This window comes from Lonchura striata, unplaced genomic scaffold, assembly GCF_046129695.1.
Source record: "Lonchura striata isolate bLonStr1 unplaced genomic scaffold, bLonStr1.mat Scaffold_169, whole genome shotgun sequence".
Lineage (NCBI taxonomy): Eukaryota > Metazoa > Chordata > Aves > Passeriformes > Estrildidae > Lonchura > Lonchura striata.
Window position 1 is genome coordinate 231,894 of NW_027461110.1, and position 20,607 is coordinate 252,500.

Consider the following 20,607-nt stretch of genomic DNA (forward strand, 5'->3'; position numbering starts at 1 on the left):
AAACCCCCCCTGGGACTCCCAAAATTCCCTTCCGGACTCCAAAACCCTCCTGGGACCCCCAAAATTCCCATCGGGGTCACCAAAATTCCTCTTGGGACCCCCCAAAAACTCCCAGAGACCCCAAAATTCACTTCGGGACAATAAAACCTCCCCAGGACCCCCAAAATTCTACCTGGGACCCCCAAAATTCCTCCCAAAAAAGCCCTTAGACCCCCAAAATTCTCCCCAGGACTCCAAAACCCCCCCTGTGACTCCCAAAATTCCCTTCAGGACCCCGAAATTTTTCCTGGGACCCCCCAAAAACTCCAGAGACCAAAAAATTCCCTTTGGGACCCTCAAAACCCCGCCTGGGACCCCCAAAATTCCCTTTGGGACTCCAAAAACCCCCCTGGGACCCCCAAAATTCCCATCACGGTCCCCAAAATTCCTCCTGGGACCCCCCAAAAAACTCCCTGAGACCCAAAAATTCCCTTCAGGACCCCAAACCCTCCCCAGGACCCACAAAATTCTACTCGGGACCCCCAAAATTCCTCCCGAAAACCCCCTGAGACCCCCAAAATTCTCCCCAGGACTCCAAAACTCCCCCTGGGATGCCCAAAATTCCCTTCAGGACCCCAAAACCCCCCCTGGGACTCCCAAAATTCCCATCAGGGTCCCCGAAATTCCTCCAGGTACCCCCAAAAACCCCCTGAGACCCCTAAAATTCCCTTCCGGACCCCAACCCACCCCCTTGGAACTCCCAAAATTCCCATTGGGACCCCAAAACCCCCCCTGGTCCCCCAAAATTCCCTTCCGGACTCCAAAAACCCCCCCCGGGAGCCCCAAATTCCCATCGGGGTCCCCAAAATTCTTTCTGGGACCCCCCAAAAACTTCCTGAGACCCCAAAATTCACTTCAGGACCCCAAACCTCCCCCCCAGGACCCCCAAAATTCTACTCGGGACCCTCAAAATTCCACCCAAAAACCCCCTAAGACCCTCAAAATTTTCCCCAGGACTTCAAAACTCCCCCTATGACTCCCAAAATTCCCTTCGGGACCTCAAAACTTCCCCCAGGACCCACAAAATTCTACTCGGGACCCCAAAATTCCTCCCAAAACTCCCCTGAGACCCTCAAAATTCTCCCCAGGACTCCAAAAACCCCCTGGGACACCCAAAATTCCCTTCAGGACCCCAAAACCCCCCCTGGGACCCCCAGATTTCTTTTCAGGACCCCTGTGGGAACTCATAATGTCTCTCAGACATTTTTAGTGGTTCCAGGCCTTGGTCAGAAGCATTTGGGACCCTGGCAGGCAGCTGGAAACAGCTGTGATTGTGAGTTTGAGCCATGGAATGAGTTACCAACTTTGGAGGTGGAACAAGCAGTCACAAAGGGTTAGATAGTATAGTAAAAGTAATTACAAAGTAGAGGGGAAATTTTTTTAGTATTGTACAAGGGGGTTTTAGCACATGTCCAGGGGGGTTTTCACTTTGTACATGGGGGTCAGGAGTTCTAAGATGGAGGAAAGTGGGCTGATCCTGTTCTTCCTCCTTCTTTTTCCTTACCTCCATGTTCTGGGTGATGTTGGCACTCACAGATTCATTTAGAGTAGAAAAACACTTGGCAACGTAGGTAGTAGGTACTGGAGAATAATTGTAAACATGTAATACGTAATATATCTTATAAAAGATAGCAGCAGCCCTGGGCGGGGGGAGAGACGAAGAAGACAGCAGATAGAGAGGATGTCAGGGGGTGTGTGTGCCTCTATCCAGGCCGCTGATCAAACAGCCGCAGTCCAAGAACATAATCTGTTAGATAACTAGCGATAAACTGCCTTGAGACCGAACAGCTAAAGCCTGCGGAGTTTTTCTTTGGAAGCACGGGTTGGAGGAGGAATTTCACCACATGAGACCCCAGAGAAAGGCTGGGGTTCTCACAAACCCCAAATTCCTCCTGGGACCCCCCACAAACTCCCAGAAGTCCCCAAAATTCCCGTCAGAACCCCAAACCCTCCCCAGGACACACAAAATTCCACTCGGGACCCCCAAAATTCCTCCCAAAAAACCCCCAAGACCCCTAAAATTCTCCCCAGGACACCACAAGCCCCCCTGGGACACCCCAAATTCCCATCAGGGTCCCTGAAATTCCTCCTGGGAGACCCAAAACCCCACTGAGACCCCCAAAATTCTCTTCGGGACCCCAAACCCCCCACCGGGAGCCCCAAAATTCCCATCAGGGTCCCCGAAATTCTTTCTGGGACCCCCCAAAAACTTCGTGAGACCTCAAAATTCCCTTCAGGACCCAAAACCCACCCCCAGGACCCTCAAAATTCTGGTTGGGACCCACAAAATTCCTCCCAAAACCCCCCTGAGACCATCAAAATTCCCTTTGGGACCCCAAAACCCCTCCCGGAACGCCCAAACTTCCATTTGGGACCCCAAAAACCCGCCTGGGACCTCCAAAATTCCCATCAGGGTCCTCGAAATTCCTCCTGAAACCCCCCAAAACTCCTTGAGACCCCAAAATTCCCTTCAGGACCCCTAAATTCCTCCTGGGACCCCCCAAAACCCCCTGAGACCCCCAAAATCCACTTGAGGACCCCAAACCCCCCCCAGGACCCACAAAATTCTACTTGGGACCCCCAAAATTCCTCCCCAAGACCCCCTGAGACCCCCAAAATTCTCTCCAGGACATCACAAGGCCCCCTGGGACACCCAAAAACCTCTCCAGGACCGCAAAATCCCCCCTGGGACTTCCAAAATTCCCTTTGGGACCCCAAAACCCCCCCTGGGACCCCCAAATTTCCCTTCAGGACCCCAAAATTCCTACTGGAACCCCCCAAAAACTCCCAGAAATCCCCAAAATTCCCTTCAGAACCCCAAACCCTCCCCAGGACCCACAAAATTCCACTCGGGACCCCCAAAATTCCACCCAAAACCCCCCTGAGACCCTCAAAATTCTCCCCAGGACTCCAAAACTCCCCCTGGGTTGGCCAAAATTCCCTTTGGGACTCCAAAACCCCCGCTGGGACCCCCAAAATTCCTATCAGGGTCCCTGAAATTCCTCCTGGGACCCCCCAAAACCCCCTGGGACCCCCAAAATTCTACTTCAGGACCCAAACCCTCCCCAGGACCCACAAAATTCTCTTTGGGACCCCAAAATTCCTCCCAAAAACCTCTTGAGATACCCAAAATTCTCCCCAGGACTCCAAACCCCCCCCTGGGACGCCCAAAATTCCCTTCAGGGCCCCCAAAACCCCTGAACCCCCAAAATTCTATTTGTCACCCCAAAACACCTTCTGGGACCTCCAAATTTCTCTTTAGGACCCCTGAAATTTCTCCTGGGACCCCAAAAACTCCCTGAGACCCCCCCAAAAACCTCTCCAGGACCTCAAAACACCCCCTGGGATCCCCAAAATTCCCATCAGGGTCCCCAAAATTCCTCCTGGGACCCCCCAAAAACTCTCTGAGACCCCCTAAATTCCCTTCATGACTCCCCAAACCCCCTCTTGGGACTCCCAAAATTCCTCCTGGGATGCTGCAAAGACCTTCCAGAGCCCCCCAGGACCCCCCCAATTTTGGGTCCTCCCCCAATTCGGGGTTCCCCCCGATTTTTGGGTCCCCAGGCTGGTGGCTCATGAAGACGACCCCGACTCGGACCCCAAACTCCCCCCGGATTCAGCCCTCCATGTGTCCTTGCTATCAGAGGTTGGAATTGCAGAGTTGCCACTTTACCCCCAGACGTAATTTTTGATGTGGTTGTGCCACTTGAACAGTATTTGAAATCTGTTTGTGCTCTTGCAGCAGCATTTCCGAACCACAATGGAAATTTAGCCCTTCTGCCTGGGGCTGCTCACAGAATCGTGGAATCCCAGAAGGGTTTGGATGGGAAGGCACCTTTATTTAAAGCTCGTCCCGTTCCACCCCTGCCATGGGCAGGGACACCTTCCACCATGCCAGGGTGCTCCAAGCCCTGTCCACCCTGGCCTTGGACACTTCCAGGGATCCGGGGGCAGCCACAGCTTCTGTGGGCAACCTGTGCTGGACAGCAGCTTTGAAAGGCAGAGTGAAGTACAGCTGGGATTTTTGTGCTGCCCCTAACTTTGTATTGCCTGGCAAATGTGCCTTTGGGGTTTTTTGGGGTTTTTTGTTTTTTGGTGGGTTTTTTTTTAGGTTTTTTTGGGTGTTTTTTTTTCTTTTTTTTCTTTTTTTTTGTGACTAAAAAGCTACCTTGTGTTCCTGGAATGTTGCATTCTACCTCTGTTGTTTTCCCAGTAAGTCTGGATCCTCTGCTTACATTTTTTCCTTCGCTTATTAGATGTCGTGGATGTGCTGGCTGTTCTGATGGAGGGCAGTGATGGCTTAGATGAAGGAATTGTGTTCTCTTTTAATGAAGATGTGATTATCCAAACATTTCCCTTCAGTGCTGTTGTCCCTGCTGCATGAGCAGCCAGGAATATGCTGTTGTTTCAGTCTGAAAACGGAACAGGTACAGGGGTTTTTTTTATGTTTTATGTGTCATTTCTAGCAGTGGAGTGAAAGCAGCATCACTTCTACCCTCTTGTAATAATTTTTTACCATTTATCATTTTTTACCTTGAGGCATTTTATTATCTTCCCTGCAAGCAGCAGGAGGTTCAGATTCACGGTGCTTTGTGCTCAGGAGGGGCATTGAAGCTCTGTAGGTGCTTCTGCCCTTTTTCCCTGACCCTGAAGAGAAGGGACACTGTCCCTGCATGGACAGTCTTGGTCTGGAAGTAGCTGGCCTCAGTAACAGCGTTTTAAGGGCAGAGCGTGGCGATCAGGAGAGGAAGGTGGTTCCCGTGCCTGTGGGCAGCTCTTCCTGAGAGCAGGGAGAGGGGTCTGCATTGTTAAGTAGGAAGTGGATGCATTTCCCAAGGAAAACTTCAGAAATTGAGCTCCAGGGGCAAACACTGTGAGGTTCTACCACCTCCTTGAGGACATCCTTAAAACCACCGGGGCATCAGCAGGGCTTGGAGCAGGACTGGCCAACCCCAGAGCACCTCACGAAGCCCTCTGTGTGTCTGTGGCAGTCGAGTAGCACCTGGGGGGTGCTGAAAGTCCCAGTTCTGAGAGAAAATTCTGTTTAACTCGTACACGTTGGCTGGGTGTGCCCCCCCCAGTACAGCTCGGTTCTTCTCTGAGGCGGTGCCTGGCAGGGTCTCTCCCTGTTAAGGGCCGGGCGTGTTTTTGGCACAACACAGTGAAGGTGGATTATTTGCTTCAGCAAGAGCTGATGATGTCTGGAGGGTTTTTCAGGTACCTCAGCGGCCAGGAGCACCTGTCTAGGTCACTAGGAACACTTTTTGATCTCGTTCAGTTCTTTTCTGCATGAGGCTGTGTGGGCTGCTGGCAAGGCCCAAAGTAAGGAAGGTTGCCCCAGTGTCTGTGCTCATGTCAATAGTTTAATTTATTTGGCTTTTCTAGGAGCAGACGTCGTGGAGGCCCTTGGTGCTGTTTTCACTGGCCTCCTGCACCCTCCGAGAGAACCCCTTGCTCCCTGCTTGACGTTCCATCTCTGTGACAAAGATCCTGAGTCCCTGAAAGCTGCTAATTATCCTCAGCTCTACCAGTTTAACCGATACTATAGGCTCTGGATGCCCAAGCAGTCCCAGGAACCTGTGGTATGGAATCCCTGAAGTCACTGAATTCTTGAGCCAGTATTCCTATGAAATCCTCGCAGTCGACAGAGGTTACATTTCCATCAGAAACAGCGTTTTTATTGAGGAGGTAATTCTGCATCTCTTGTTGATCCTGCTGGGGACACACGTTTGCTCCAGGGCTTTTCTCTGTTGACACAAGAGGTCTCTGTGGTGTTTGGGAGGCGATGCCAGGGCTCAGGGCACATACAGAGACTCCTCACTGGGCACAGCAGAGCCTGGTGTGTGCTGTGGCCTCTGTTTACAGCACCTGGAGTTCCCCCAGGTGGGTGGAGGATCACAGGCCCCTGGGCTGGGTTTTGTGAGTTTTTCTAAGCTCAGCAGTGTGAACACTCCAGATGCCCCTGGGGAGACTGCTGGGCAGCTCTGTTCTAGCAGGACTGCACGCCTGTGCTCCCAGAGCCTCAGTTCAGAGCTCATCTCAAAACAAAGGCAGCTGAAGAGATTTTTGTTTCATACTCATCACTGTTTTTCTCTTCTGCTTTTTGTTTCGCTTTAAACAGTTTGAAAACCACAAGGAGTTAAGCCAAGAGCCTCCTGTGGCACCGGATTCTGTATTTGCCACTTTGCTGAAGGGAGCCTGGGAGAGAAGAAGCAGTACCTTCCTGGAAGATGGTGTTCAGACAAAGTGGAGAGACTTGGCTTCCCGGCTCCCCCCACCTGAGCAGCTTTTGCTGGGAGTAAAGCACGTGCTGCTGTACCCGAAACCCACAGTGGAGAACTTCAGCAGATAATACTGTAGTTATGCTTTGTTTACTTTATGGCACAAATTACAAATGACTTGGCTGCTAAAACTTAGGTTCTAGTGCTGTAGCTCTTTTTCCTCGACTTGGCTCTGAGGGCACGCAGCACCGTACAAAACTGCACCTAATTTGTAAACAAACGTCAGTTGTTCTGATTATTGAAGCCGGGCTTTATTCAGTTGAATTTCGAGTGTGTGCTGCGCCCAGGTCCTTTGTACAAATAGGGTACGGAGGGTGGGGGAACCAGAACTGCACATTCTTTGTGATATGTATGGGATTTTGGGGAGGTTAAATAAAAAGGAGATGCAAAATGAGGGAATTGCTTTTAGATGTAACTATTCTTGTCCTAAAGGAGCAAGTGTGTGTGTGTTGAAAGAGCCGCAAGCCTTGTAGGGACTGCAGTTTGTGTGCCCTGTGCTGAGGTGCCCTGAGGAAATGTGTGAGCCGGAGGGAGCCGGGGCCGGGCGGAGGGAGCCGAGCTGTGGGAATGGGCGAATGGAGGCGGGTGCGGGCGGGAATAGCCGAGCGTGGCCGAAAGCGGCCGAAAGGGGCCGAGGAGGCGAGCGGAGCCGAGCTTTGCCGAGTCCAGCCGAACCGAGCCGAGCTCTGCCGAGCGCAGCAGCCCTGGCAGGGCGGGGCGCCGGGAGGGATCCCCTCCTGTCCCTCTCTCTACCGCTCCATCCTCCTGCCCGTGTTCAGTTACCTCTCTTTCCCCCGTTTCCGTGTCCCCCCCAAACCCGGCTCCTTCCTATCCTGTCCCTGCCCCGCTGCTCCGTCCATTACCCCTCTCTCCCTCCTCTGTGCCCCGTCCCTCTTGCCTCCCCTGCCGGCCTTTAAATCCGAATTATAAATCCGAATGTGAATATAAATATGAAAAATACAAAAATAAAATACATTGAAATGCAGTTTAAAAGAAAAGGTTTTTTCTTTTGGTTCTTGTTGGGTTAGAGGCAGGGTTTTTTTTGTTTGCGTTCTTTTCCGCGCGAGATGTTTCGGGGCATTTGCTACCGAGGACATTCCGCAGGGGACGGCGCCCGTTCTTTTTTGCCGCCGGCCCCGCCCGCGGCCCCGAGGCGAGCGGCGGCCCCCGGCGGTGGCGGGCGGCAGTGCTGCCGCCTTGTGGACAGAGAGCGGTACTGCAGCCCCCCAGCCAGCGCCCGGCAAAACCACCGAGACGGGGCGGGAGGAGCCAGAGCGGCCCAAAAACCACCGAGACGGGGCGGGAGGGGTGAGAGGCGGGAGCGAGCGGCGAGCGGGGCGGTGTCTGTGAGTGAGGGGAGGGCTGGAGGCGGCTCCGCGGCGCCGAGGATAGCGGCGGCGCGAGCGGCTTCCTGTCCCACGCCGGCCGCTGGCCGTACGACAACGCATTTGAGACTTTTTGTCCCTGCACGGCCACCGTTCGTACAAGAACGCAGTTTAGACTTTTTGTCCCTGTACGGCCGCCGTCCGTACGAGAACGCATTTTAAGCTTTCTGTCCATGTACGGCCGCCGTCCGTACGAGAACGCATTTCAAGCTTTCTGTGCCTGTACGGCCGCCGTCCGTACGAGAACGCATTTCTAGGTTTTTGTGCCTGTACGGCCGCCGTCCGTACGAGAACGCAGTTTAGACTTTTTGTCCCTGTACGAGCGCCGTCCGTACGAGAACGCATTTCAAGCTTTCTGTCCCTGTACGGCCGCCGTCCGTACCAGAACGCATTTCTGCCTTTCTGTGCCTGTACGGCCGCTGTCCGTACGAGAACGCAGTTTAGACTTTTTGTGCCTGTACGGCCGCCGTCCGTACGAGAACACATTTCTAGGTTTTTGTGCCTGTACGGCCGCCGTCCGTACGAGAACGCAGTTTAGACTTTTTGTCCCTGTACGAGCGCCGTCCGTACGAGAACGCATTTCAAGCTTTCTGTGCCTGTACGGCCGCCGTCCGTACGAGAACGCAGTTTAGACTTTTTGTCCCTGTACGAGCGCCGTCCGTACGAGAACGCATTTCAAGCTTTCTGTGCCTGTACGGCCGCCGTCCGTACGAGAACGCATTTCAAGCTTTCTGTGCCTGTACGGCCGCCGTCCGTACGAGAACGCATTTCTAGGTTTTTGTGCCTGTACGGCCGCCGTCCGTACGAGAACGCAGTTTAGACTTTTTGCCTCTCTCTGGACGCCGTCCGTTCGAGAACGCAGTTGATGCTTTTTATCTCTCGGAGGCCGCCGTCCGTATTGGAACGCATTCGTTCTTTTCGGGCCCTCTCCGGCCGCTGTCCGTACCGGAACGGTTTCTGCCTTTCTGTGTCGCGCCGGCCGCCGTCCCCCACGTGTCGCGAGCCCGGCGCCGCCGTGATGGCGGCGAGCGGTGTGACCGGGCCCGGGCTCGCCCTGGAGGCGCTGCTGGAGATGGGATTCGGGACCCGGCGCGCGCGAGGGCGGCGGCACCGCTGGGACACCGAAGGAGTGCCGGGGACAGCGGGGGAGGGCGGGCGGGAGCAGCCGGAGTGGACCCGGTAACGGCACCGGGACCGGGAATGGGATTATTGGGGGGGTGGGGGGGCGGGGGTAGACACGGAAAGGCCCCGGAGACTCCGGGACTCCCGGGACGCCTCAGGCCCCTCCCGCGACCCCTGCAAAAATAACCGGGAGCCCCCCGGTCCCGCAGGGCGAAGGCGCTGGCGCTGACCGGGAACCGGGGAGTGGAAGCGGCCATGGACTGGTGAGAGGGGGACCCCAAAAACACTCCCGGGACCCCCAAAGAAACCCAGCGGGATCCCCGAAAAACAGCCCCGGGACCACCAAAGAAACCCAACGGGATCCCCCAAAAACAGCCTCGGGAATCCAAAAATTCCCTTCAGGAGCCCCAAAAATCCCCCTGGGACCCCCAAAATTCCATTCGGAACCCCAAAACCCTCTCGTTGTTATAAATTGTGACACGGCAATTTGAAGTGTCTTAATCCAATAAAGCAATTTTATTGAAAATAGCAGAACATTTTGTGTTCTGTCCCAACCTTCCTTTTATCCCCCCCCTTCTCCTTGCAGGCGTGACTCTCCAGATGTAGTCTGAGTCTGGTCGTTGTGATAGCTTCTAAGTCTCTTCTTTTGAGATACAGCAAGCAGACCAGATACATGCACCCAGGACTCTAATCTCAACCTCCTTATCACCTTGTAAGCAAATAAGCATTTCAAAGACACACCAGTACATTCTTATGCAAACCAAGGTAATCGAGCATATCACAGTGAACAAATGATCTTCCACTTATCTCATCGTGATCCCCAAAAACCTCCTGAGACCCCCAAAATTCCCTTCAGGACCCTAAACCCCCCCCAGGACCCCAAAATTTTACTCGGGACCCCCAAAATTCTTCCCAAAACCCCCCACCTGAGATCCCCAAAATTCTCCCCAGGAATGCAAAACCCACCCCAGGATGCCCAAAATTCCCTTTGGGACTCCAAAAACCCCCCTGAGACCCCCAAAATTCCCATCAGGGTCCCCAAAATTCCTCCTGTAACCCCCAAAAACACCCTGAGACCTCCAGAATATCCCTTCAGGACCCCAAAACCCCCCAGGACCTTCAAAAATCTATTTGGGACCCGCAAAATTTCTCCCAAAAACATCCTGGGACCCGCAAAATTCCCATCAGGGTCCCCAAAATTCCTCCTGGGACGCCCAAAAGCCTTCTGAGACCCCCAGAATTCTCTTCAGGAACCCAAAAACCCCCCAGGACCCCCAAAATTCTACTCGGGCCCCCCAAAATTTCTACCAAAAACACCTTGAGACCCCCAAAATTCTCCCCAGGACTCCAAAACCCCCCCTGGGACGCCCAAAATTCCCATTGGGACCCCAAAACACCCCCCAGGACCTGCAAATTTCCCTTTAGGACCCCTGAAATTCCTCCTGGGACGCCCAAAAGCCCCCTGAAACCCCCAGAATTCTTTTTAGGAACCCAAAACCCCACCCAGGACCCCCAAAATTTTACTCAGGACCCCCAAAATTCCTCCCAAAAACCCCCTGAGACCCCCAAAATTCTCCCCAGTGCTCCAAAACTCCCCCTGGGACTCCCAAAATTCCCTTTGTGACCCCAAAAACCACCCTGAGACCCGCAAAATTCCCATCAGGGTCCCCAAAATTCCTCCTGGGACCCCCAAAAGCCCCCTGAAACCCCCAGAATTCTTTTTAGGAACCCAAAACTCCACCCAGGACCCCCAAAATTCTACTCGGGACCCCCAAAATTCCTCCCAAAAAACCCCTGAGACCCCCAAAATTCTCCCCAGGACTCCAAAACTTCCCCTGGGACTCCCAAAATTGCCTTTGGGACCCAAAAACCACCCTGAGACCCGCAAAATTCCCATCAGGGTCCCCAAAATTCCTCCTGGGACGCCCAAAAGCCTTCTGAGACCCCCAGAATTCTCTTCAGGAACCCAAAAACCCCCCAGGACCCCCAAAAATCTACTCGGGACCCCCAAAATTTCTACCAAAAACACCTTGAGACCCCCAAAATTCTCCCCAGGACTCCAAAACCCCCCCTGGGACGCCCAAAATTCCCATTGGGACCCCAAAACACCCCCCAGGACCTGCAAATTTCCCTTTAGGACCCCTGAAATTCCTCCTGGGACGCCCAAAAGCCCCCTGAAACCCCCAGAATTCTTTTTAGGAACCCAAAACCCCACCCAGGACCCCCAAAATTTTACTCAGGACCCCCAAAATTCCTCCCAAAAACCCCCTGAGACCCCCAAAATTCTCCCCAGTGCTCCAAAACTCCCCCTGGGACTCCCAAAATTGCCTTTGGGACCCAAAACCCCCCCTGGGACTCCCAAAATTCCCATCAGGGTCCCCGAAATTCCTCCAGGTACCCCCAAAAACCCCCTGAGACCCCTAAAATTCCCTTCCGGACCCCAACCCACCCCCTTGGAACTCCCAAAATTCCCATTGGGACCCCAAAACCCCCCCTGGTCCCCCAAAATTCCCTTCCGGACTCCAAAAACCCCCCCCGGGAGCCCCAAATTCCCATCGGGGTCCCCAAAATTCTTTCTGGGACCCCCCAAAACTTCCTGAGACCCCAAAATTCACTTCAGGACCCCAAACCTCCCCCCCAGGACCCCCAAAATTCTACTCGGGACCCTCAAAATTCCACCCAAAAACCCCCTAAGACCCTCAAAATTTTCCCCAGGACTTCAAAACTCCCCCTATGACTCCCAAAATTCCCTTCGGGACCTCAAAACTTCCCCCAGGACCCACAAAATTCTACTCGGGACCCCAAAATTCCTCCCAAAACTCCCCTGAGACCCTCAAAATTCTCCCCAGGACTCCAAAAACCCCCTGGGACACCCAAAATTCCCTTCAGGACCCCAAAACCCCCCCTGGGACCCCCAGATTTCTTTTCAGGACCCCTGTGGGAACTCATAATGTCTCTCAGATATTTTTAGTGGTTCCAGGCCTTGGTCAGAAGCATTTGGGACCCTGGCAGGCAGCTGGAAACAGCTGTGATTGTGAGTTTGAGCCATGGAATGAGTTACCAACTTTGGAGGTGGAACAAGCAGTCACAAAGGGTTAGATAGTATAGTAAAAGTAATTACAAAGTAGAGGGGAAATTTTTTTAGTATTGTACAAGGGGGTTTTAGCACATGTCCAGGGGGGTTTTCACTTTGTACATGGGGGTCAGGAGTTCTAAGATGGAGGAAAGTGGGCTGATCCTGTTCTTCCTCCTTCTTTTTCCTTACCTCCATGTTCTGGGTGATGTTGGCACTCACAGATTCATTTAGAGTAGAAAAACACTTGGCAACGTAGGTAGTAGGTACTGGAGAATAATTGTAAACATGTAATACGTAATATATCTTATAAAAGATAGCAGCAGCCCTGGGCGGGGGGAGAGACGAAGAAGACAGCAGATAGAGAGGATGTCAGGGGGTGTGTGTGCCTCTATCCAGGCCGCTGATCAAACAGCCGCAGTCCAAGAACATAATCTGTTAGATAACTAGCGATAAACTGCCTTGAGACTGAACAGCTAAAGCCTGCGGAGTTTTTCTTTGGAAGCACGGGTTGGAGGAGGAATTTCACCACCATATGAGACCCCAGAGAAAGGCTGGGGTTCTCACAAACCCCAAATTCCTCCTGGGACCCCCCACAAACTCCCAGAAGTCCCCAAAATTCCCGTCAGAACCCCAAACCCTCCCCAGGACACACAAAATTCCACTCGGGACCCCCAAAATTCCTCCCAAAAAACCCCCAAGACCCCTAAAATTCTCCCCAGGACACCACAAGCCCCCCTGGGACACCCCAAATTCCCATCAGGGTCCCTGAAATTCCTCCTGGGAGACCCAAAACCCCACTGAGACCCCCAAAATTCTCTTCGGGACCCCAAACCCCCCACCGGGAGCCCCAAAATTCCCATCAGGGTCCCCGAAATTCTTTCTGGGACCCCCCAAAAACTTCGTGAGACCTCAAAATTCCCTTCAGGACCCAAAACCCACCCCCAGGACCCTCAAAATTCTGGTTGGGACCCACAAAATTCCTCCCAAAACCCCCCTGAGACCATCAAAATTCCCTTTGGGACCCCAAAACCCCTCCCGGAACGCCCAAACTTCCATTTGGGACCCCAAAAACCCGCCTGGGACCTCCAAAATTCCCATCAGGGTCCTCGAAATTCCTCCTGAAACCCCCCAAAACTCCTTGAGACCCCAAAATTCCCTTCAGGACCCCTAAATTCCTCCTGGGACCCCCCAAAACCCCCTGAGACCCCCAAAATCCACTTGAGGACCCCAAACCCCCCCCAGGACCCACAAAATTCTACTTGGGACCCCCAAAATTCCTCCCCAAGACCCCCTGAGACCCCCAAAATTCTCTCCAGGACATCACAAGGCCCCCTGGGACACCCAAAAACCTCTCCAGGACCGCAAAATCCCCCCTGGGACTTCCAAAATTCCCTTTGGGACCCCAAAACCCCCCCTGGGACCCCCAAATTTCCCTTCAGGACCCCAAAATTCCTACTGGAACCCCCCAAAAACTCCCAGAAATCCCCAAAATTCCCTTCAGAACCCCAAACCCTCCCCAGGACCCACAAAATTCCACTCGGGACCCCCAAAATTCCACCCAAAACCCCCCTGAGACCCTCAAAATTCTCCCCAGGACTCCAAAACTCCCCCTGGGTTGGCCAAAATTCCCTTTGGGACTCCAAAACCCCCGCTGGGACCCCCAAAATTCCTATCAGGGTCCCTGAAATTCCTCCTGGGACCCCCCAAAACCCCCTGGGACCCCCAAAATTCTACTTCAGGACCCAAACCCTCCCCAGGACCCACAAAATTCTCTTTGGGACCCCAAAATTCCTCCCAAAAACCTCTTGAGATACCCAAAATTCTCCCCAGGACTCCAAACCCCCCCCTGGGACGCCCAAAATTCCCTTCAGGGCCCCCAAAACCCCACTGGGACCCCCAAAATTCCCTTCGGGACCCCAAAACACCCCCTGAACCCCCAAAATTCTATTTGTCACCCCAAAACACCTTCTGGGACCTCCAAATTTCTCTTTAGGACCCCTGAAATTTCTCCTGGGACCCCAAAAACTCCCTGAGACCCCCCCAAAAACCTCTCCAGGACCTCAAAACACCCCCTGGGATCCCCAAAATTCCCATCAGGGTCCCCAAAATTCCTCCTGGGACCCCCCAAAAACTCTCTGAGACCCCCTAAATTCCCTTCATGACTCCCCAAACCCCCTCTTGGGACTCCCAAAATTCCTCCTGGGATGCTGCAAAGACCTTCCAGAGCCCCCCAGGACCCCCCCAATTTTGGGTCCTCCCCCAATTCGGGGTTCCCCCCGATTTTTGGGTCCCCAGGCTGGTGGCTCATGAAGACGACCCCGACTCGGACCCCAAACTCCCCCCGGATTCAGCCCTCCATGTGTCCTTGCTATCAGAGGTTGGAATTGCAGAGTTGCCACTTTACCCCCAGACGTAATTTTTGATGTGGTTGTGCCACTTGAACAGTATTTGAAATCTGTTTGTGCTCTTGCAGCAGCATTTCCGAACCACAATGGAAATTTAGCCCTTCTGCCTGGGGCTGCTCACAGAATCGTGGAATCCCAGAAGGGTTTGGATGGGAAGGCACCTTTATTTAAAGCTCGTCCCATTCCACCCCTGCCATGGGCAGGGACACCTTCCACCATGCCAGGGTGCTCCAAGCCCTGTCCAGCCTGGCCTTGGACACTTCCAGGGATCCGGGGGCAGCCACAGCTTCTGTGGGCAACCTGTGCTGGACAGCAGCTTTGAAAGGCAGAGTGAAGTACAGCTGGGATTTTTGTGCTGCCCCTAACTTTGTATTGCCTGGCAAATGTGCCTTTGGGGTTTTTTGGGGTTTTTTGTTTTTTGGTGGGTTTTTTTTTAGGTTTTTTTGGGTGGTTTTTTTTTTTTTTTTCTTTTTTTTTGTGACTAAAAAGCTACCTTGTGTTCCTGGAATGTTGCATTCTACCTCTGTTGTTTTCCCAGTAAGTCTGGATCCTCTGCTTACATTTTTTCCTTCGCTTATTAGATGTCGTGGATGTGCTGGCTGTTCTGATGGAGGGCAGTGATGGCTTAGATGAAGGAATTGTGTTCTCTTTCAATGAAGATGTGATTATCCAAACATTTCCCTTCAGTGCTGTTGTCCCTGCTGCATGAGCAGCCAGGAATATGCTGTTGTTTCAGTCTGAAAACGGAACAGGTACAGGGGTTTTTTTTATGTTTTATGTGTCATTTCTAGCAGTGGAGTGAAAGCAGCATCACTTCTACCCTCTTGTAATAATTTTTTACCATTTATCATTTTTTACCTTGAGGCATTTTATTATCTTCCCTGCAAGCAGCAGGAGGTTCAGATTCATGGTGCTTTGTGCTCAAGCGGGGCATTGAAGCTCTGTAGGTGCTTCTGCCCTTTTTCCCTGACCCTGAAGAGAAGGGACACTGTCCCTGCATGGACAGTCTTGGTCTGGAAGTAGCTGGCCTCAGTAACAGCGTTTTAAGGGCAGAGCGTGGCGATCAGGAGAGGAAGGTGGTTCCCGTGCCTGTGGGCAGCTCTTCCTGAGAGCAGGGAGAGGGGTCTGCATTGTTAAGTAGGAAGTGGATGCATTTCCCAAGGAAAACTTCAGAAATTGAGCTCCAGGGGCAAACACTGTGAGGTTCTACCACCTCCTTGAGGACATCCTTAAAACCACCGGGGCATCAGCAGGGCTTGGAGCAGGACTGGCCAACCCCAGAGCACCTCACGAAGCCCTCTGTGTGTATGTGGCAGTCGAGTAGCACCTGGGGGGTGCTGAAAGTCCCAGTTCTGAGAGAAAATTCTGTTTAACTTGTACACGTTGGCTGGGTGTGTCCCCCCAGTACAGCTCGGTTCTTCTCTGAGGCGGTGCCTGGCAGGGTCTCTCCCTGTTAAGGGCCGGGCGTGTTTTTGGCACAACACAGTGAAGGTGGATTATTTGCTTCAGCAAGAGCTGATGATGTCTGGAGGGTTTTTCAGGTACCTCAGCGGCCAGGAGCACCTGTCTAGGTCACTAGGAACACTTTTTGATCTCGTTCAGTTCTTTTCTGCATGAGGCTGTGTGGGCTGCTGGCAAGGCCCAAAGTAAGGAAGGTTGCCCCAGTGTCTGTGCTCATGTCAATAGTTTAATTTATTTGGCTTTTCTAGGAGCAGACGTCGTGGAGGCCCTTGGTGCTGTTTTCACTGGCCTCCTGCACCCTCCGAGAGAACCCCTTGCTCCCTGCTTGACGTTCCATCTCTGTGACAAAGATCCTGAGTCCCTGAAAGCTGCTAATTATCCTCAGCTCTACCAGTTTAACCGATACTATAGGCTCTGGATGCCCAAGCAGTCCCAGGAACCTGTGGTATGGAATCCCTGAAGTCACTGAATTCTTGAGCCAGTATTCCTATGAAATCCTCGCAGTCGACAGAGGTTACATTTCCATCAGAAACAGCGTTTTTATTGAGGAGGTAATTCTGCATCTCTTGTTGATCCTGCTGGGGACACACGTTTGCTCCAGGGCTTTTCTCTGTTGACACAAGAGGTCTCTGTGGTGTTTGGGAGGCGATACCAGGGCTCAGGGCACATACAGAGACTCCTCACTGGGCACAGCAGAGCCTGGTGTGTGCTGTGGCCTCTGTTTACAGTGCCTGGAGTTCCCCCAGGTGGGTGGAGGATCACAGGCCCCTGGGCTGGGTTTTGTGAGTTTTTCTAAGCTCAGCAGTGTGAACACTCCAGATGCCCCTGGGGAGACTGCTGGGCAGCTCTGTTCTAGCAGGACTGCACGCCTGTGCTCCCAGAGCCTCAGTTCAGAGCTCATCTCAAAACAAAGGCAGCTGAAGAGATTTTTGTTTCATACTCATCACTGTTTTTCTCTTCTGCTTTTTGTTTCGCTTTAAACAGTTTGAAAACCACAAGGAGGTAAGTCAAGAGCCTCCTGTGGCACCGGATTCTGTATTTGCCACTTTGCTGAAGGGAGCCTGGGAGAGAAGAAGCAGTACCTTCCTGGAAGATGGTGTTCAGACAAAGTGGAGAGACTTGGCTTCCCGGCTCCCCCCACCTGAGCAGCTTTTGCTGGGAGTAAAGCACGTGCTGCTGTACCCGAAACCCACAGTGGAGAACTTCAGCAGATAATACTGTAGTTATGCTTTGTTTACTTTATGGCACAAATTACAAATGACTTGGCTGCTAAAACTTAGGTTCTAGTGCTGTAGCTCTTTTTCCTCGACTTGGCTCTGAGGGCACGCAGCACCGTACAAAACTGCACCTAATTTGTAAACAAACGTCAGTTGTTCTGATTATTGAAGCCGGGCTTTATTCAGTTGAATTTCGAGTGTGTGCTGCGCCCAGGTCCTTTGTACAAATAGGGTACGGAGGGTGGGGGAACCAGAACTGCACATTCTTTGTGATATGTATGGGATTTTGGGGAGGTTAAATAAAAAGGAGATGCAAAATGAGGGAATTGCTTTTAGATGTAACTATTCTTGTCCTAAAGGAGCAAGTGTGTGTGTGTTGAAAGAGCCGCAAGCCTTGTAGGGACTGCAGTTTGTGTGCCCTGTGCTGAGGTGCCCTGAGGAAATGTGTGAGCCGGAGGGAGCCGGGGCCGGGCGGAGGGAGCCGAGCTGTGGGAATGGGCGAATGGAGGCGGGTGCGGGCGGGAATAGCCGAGCGTGGCCGAAAGCGGCCGAAAGGGGCCGAGGAGGCGAGCGGAGCCGAGCTTTGCCGAGTCCAGCCGAACCGAGCCGAGCTCTGCCGAGCGCAGCAGCCCTGGCAGGGCGGGGCGCCGGGAGGGATCCCCTCCTGTCCCTCTCTCTACCGCTCCATCCTCCTGCCCGTGTTCAGTTACCTCTCTTTCCCCCGTTTCCGTGTCCCCCCCAAACCCGGCTCCTTCCTATCCTGTCCCTGCCCCGCTGCTCCGTCCATTACCCCTCTCTCCCTCCTCTGTGCCCCGTCCCTCTTGCCTCCCCTGCCGGCCTTTAAATCCGAATTATAAATCCGAATGTGAATATAAATATGAAAAATACAAAAATAAAATACATTGAAATGCAGTTTAAAAGAAAAGGTTTTTTCTTTTGGTTCTTGTTGGGTTAGAGGCAGGGTTTTTTTTGTTTGCGTTCTTTTCCGCGCGAGATGTTTCGGGGCATTTGCTACCGAGGACATTCCGCAGGGGACGGCGCCCGTTCTTTTTTGCCGCCGGCCCCGCCCCGCGGCCCCGAGGCGAGCGGCGGCTCCCGGCGGTGGCGGGCGGCAGTGCTGCCGCCTTGTGGACAGAGAGCGGTACTGCAGCCCCCCAGCCAGCGCCCGGCAAAACCACCGAGACGGGGCGGGAGGAGCCAGAGCGGCCCAAAAACCACCGAGACGGGGCGGGAGGGGTGAGAGGCGGGAGCGAGCGGCGAGCGGGGCGGTGTCTGTGAGTGAGGGGAGGGCTGGAGGCGGCTCCGCGGCGCCGAGGATAGCGGCGGCGCGAGCGGCTTCCTGTCCCACGCCGGCCGCTGGCCGTACGACAACGCATTTGAGACTTTTTGTCCCTGCACGGCCACCGTTCGTACAAGAACGCAGTTTAGACTTTTTGTCCCTGTACGGCCGCCGTCCGTACGAGAACGCATTTCAAGCTTTCTGTCCATGTACGGCCGCCGTCCGTACGAGAACGCATTTCAAGCTTTCTGTGCCTGTACGGCCGCCGTCCGTACGAGAACGCATTTCTAGGTTTTTGTGCCTGTACGGCCGCCGTCCGTACGAGAACGCAGTTTAGACTTTTTGTCCCTGTACGAGCGCCGTCCGTACGAGAACGCATTTCAAGCTTTCTGTCCCTGTACGGCCGCCGTCCGTACGAGAACGCATTTCTGCCTTTCTGTGCCTGTACGGCCGCCGTCCGTACGAGAACGCAGTTTAGACTTTTTGTGCCTGTACAGCCGCCGTCCGTACGAGAACGCAGTTTAGACTTTTTGTCCCTGTACGGCCGCCGTCCGTACGAGAACGCATTTCAAGCTTTCTGTGCCTGTACGGCCGCCGTCCGTACGAGAACGCAGTTTAGACTTTTTGTCCCTGTACGAGCGCCGTCCGTACGAGAACGCATTTCAAGCTTTCTGTGCCTGTACGGCCGCCGTCCGTACGAGAACGCATTTCAAGCTTTCTGTGCCTGTACGGCCGCCGTCCGTACGAGAACGCATTTCTAGGTTTTTGTGCCTGTACGGCCGCCGTCCGTACGAGAACGCAGTTTAGACTTTTTGTCCCTGTACGGCCGCCGTCCGTACGAGAACGCAGTTGATGCTTTTTATCTCTCGGAGGCCGCCGTCCGTATTGGAACGCATTCGTTCTTTTCGGGCCCTCTCCGGCCGCTGTCCGTACCGGAACGGTTTCTGCCTTTCTGTGTCGCGCCGGCCGCCGTCCCCCACGTGTCGCGAGCCCGGCGCCGCCGTGATGGCGGCGAGCGGTGTGACCGGGCCCGGGCTCGCCCTGGAGGCGCTGCTGGAGATGGGATTCGGGACCCGGCGCGCGCGAGGGCGGCGGCACCGCTGGGACACCGAAGGAGTGCCGGGGACAGCGGGGGAGGGCGGGCGGGAGCAGCCGGAGTGGACCCGGTAACGGCACCGGGACCGGGAATGGGATTATTGGGGGGGTGGGGGGGCGGGGGTAGACACGGAAAGGCCCCGGAGACTCCGGGACTCCCGGGACGCCTCAGGCCCCTCCCGCGACCCCTGCAAAAATAACCGGGAGCCCCCCGGTCCCGCAGGGCGAAGGCGCTGGCGCTGACCGGGAACCGGGGAGTGGAAGCGGCCATGGACTGGTGAGAGGGGGACCCCAAAAACACCCCCGGGACCCCCAAAGAAACCCAGCGGGATCCCCGAAAAACAGCCCCGGGACCACCAAAGAAACCCAACGGGATCCCCCAAAAACAGCCTCGGGAATCCAAAAATTCCCTTCAGGAGCCCCAAAAATCCCCCTGGGACCCCAAAATTCCATTCGGAACCCCAAAACCCTCTCGTTGTTATAAATTGTGACACGGCAATTTGAAGTGTCTTAATCCAATAAAGCAATTTTATTGAAAATAGCAGAACATTTTGTGTTCTGTCCCAACCTTCCTTTTATCCCCCCCTTCTCCTTGCAGGCGTGACTCTCCAGATGTAGTCTGAGTCTGGTCGTTGTGATAGCTTCTAAGTCTCTTCTTTTGAGATACAGCAAGCAGACCAGATACATGCACCCAGGACTCTAATCTCAACCTCCTTATCACCTTGTAAGCAAATAAGCATTTCAAAGACACACCAGTACATTCTTATGCAAACCAAGGTAATCGAGCATATCACAGTGAACAAATGATCTTCCACTTATCTCATCGTGATCCCCAAAAACCTCCTGAGACCCCAAAATTCCCTTCAGGACCCTAAACCCCCCCCAGGACCCCAAAATTTTACTCGGGACCCCCAAAATTCTTCCCAAAACCCCCCACCTGAGATCCCCAAAATTCTCCCCAGGAATGCAAAACCCACCCCAGGATGCCCAAAATTCCCTTTGGGACTCCAAAAACCCCCTGAGACCCCAAAATTCCCATCAGGGTCCCCAAAATTCCTCCTGTAACCCCCAAAAAACACCCTGAGACCTCCAGAATATCCCTTCAGGACCCCAAAACCCCCCAGGACCTTCAAAAATCTATTTGGGACCCGCAAAATTTCTCCCAAAAACACCCTGGGACCCGCAAAATTCCCATCAGGGTCCCCAAAATTCCTCCTGGGACGCCCAAAAGCCTTCTGAGACCCCCA

At 53.6% G+C, this 20,607-nt stretch overlaps 3 long non-coding RNA genes across 8 annotated transcripts; all 3 read left to right on the top strand.

The window, feature by feature from the left end:
• The first annotated feature begins 4,383 nt into the window (after positions 1-4,383).
• Positions 4,384-6,714, top strand: LOC144248547 (uncharacterized). Its single transcript, XR_013341837.1, has 3 exons — positions 4,384-4,466; positions 5,425-5,727; positions 6,161-6,714. It is a non-coding gene; the product is annotated as an uncharacterized LOC144248547 (long non-coding RNA).
• Positions 6,715-8,437: 1,723 nt separating this feature from the next.
• Positions 8,438-14,455, top strand: LOC144248545 (uncharacterized). 5 transcript variants are annotated; one of them, XR_013341831.1, is made up of 4 exons: positions 8,652-8,884; positions 9,037-9,090; positions 9,414-9,539; positions 14,377-14,455. It is a non-coding gene; the product is annotated as an uncharacterized LOC144248545 (long non-coding RNA). The 5 variants fall into 5 exon arrangements; XR_013341833.1 differs by lacking the exons at positions 8,652-8,884; positions 14,377-14,455 and adding an exon at positions 8,483-8,596 and having other exon boundaries at positions 9,414-9,999; XR_013341832.1 differs by lacking the exons at positions 8,652-8,884; positions 14,377-14,455 and adding an exon at positions 8,488-8,643 and having other exon boundaries at positions 9,414-9,999.
• A 4,633-nt stretch (positions 14,456-19,088) lies between these two features.
• LOC144248546 (uncharacterized) lies at positions 19,089-20,314 on the top strand. 2 transcript variants are annotated; one of them, XR_013341836.1, is made up of 3 exons: positions 19,089-19,190; positions 19,584-19,637; positions 19,959-20,304. It is a non-coding gene; the product is annotated as an uncharacterized LOC144248546 (long non-coding RNA). The 2 variants fall into 2 exon arrangements; XR_013341835.1 differs by lacking the exon at positions 19,089-19,190 and adding an exon at positions 19,199-19,431 and having other exon boundaries at positions 19,959-20,314.
• Positions 20,315-20,607: the final 293 nt, after the last annotated feature.